Source organism: Octopus bimaculoides, chromosome 8, assembly GCF_001194135.2.
Source record: "Octopus bimaculoides isolate UCB-OBI-ISO-001 chromosome 8, ASM119413v2, whole genome shotgun sequence".
Taxonomy (NCBI): Eukaryota; Metazoa; Mollusca; class Cephalopoda; order Octopoda; family Octopodidae; genus Octopus; species Octopus bimaculoides.
The window spans coordinates 72,205,256-72,206,330 of NC_068988.1; positions in this window are offsets into that span (position 1 = coordinate 72,205,256).

Consider the following 1,075-nt stretch of genomic DNA (forward strand, 5'->3'; position numbering starts at 1 on the left):
TGTATATATGTATGTATGTATGCCTCTTCTATTTTTTAATTATTATAAATCTTCCACTGAGGAGAGAGTCGGTTTCCAACAAAGATACAAGGCTCCATTTTTGGGGTACAGATTGGGCTTGTAATGTACGAATTACCCGGTCGATTTCTCTTTCTGAAATTCCCAGTTTATCGGATTTTCCTTTAATAAAACCTATTGCTCCAATTATTATTGTATGAATATGAATTCATAGTCTGGATATAAAAGCTGGAAGTTTCGAAGCAGTTATCCATAGACATGCTCTTTTTCGTTGATTTTCGAAGAGATATATATATCTGTAGGGCAGCTGAACTTTATGATGGTACATACCTTTGCCCCTCTGTCCCAAACAACAATATCCGGCCTGTTATGTTTATATTTGACATATGTATGTATGTATGTATGTATGTATGTATGTATGTATGTATGTAGGTATGTATTTATGCATGTATGCATGAACGTATGCATGCATATACACTGATAGATAGATAGATTGATAGATAGATAGATAGATAGATAGATAGATAGATAGATAGATAGATAGATAGATAGACATGTATACATACATTGCATACATACGTATATCTACATACGCACGCGCGTGTGTTTGTGTATGCATCGTGCGTGTGTATATTATGAGAGATGAGTGAAAAAATGTGAGACTGAGAAGAGTTGGGTTGAAAGGGTAAGAGAGATTAAAGAAAGATTAAAAGCGAAAGAAAAACGGTATCTATGTACGTCACTTCAACATCCCAGCTACGTTCCTATTCCGTGGCACCTTCCAAACTTATTTCATTACTTTTGTTGTTTATATTGTCTGATCAGTATTTTTCCTCAAGGGTGCTTCAGACCTAAGTTTGTTTTTTATGCCTGCAAAACCCTAGATTCCACCTGGATCTCTTAACTAACCAGATTTACGATAACAATCGTTTTCTGGGAATTCTGAAACTCGAGTTCTAGGTTATATATATATATATATATATATATATAGTGAGTTCAAACAAGAAAAACGACAAAAAACAACAACGCGAGGACGTGATACAGGTATTGTGTTACT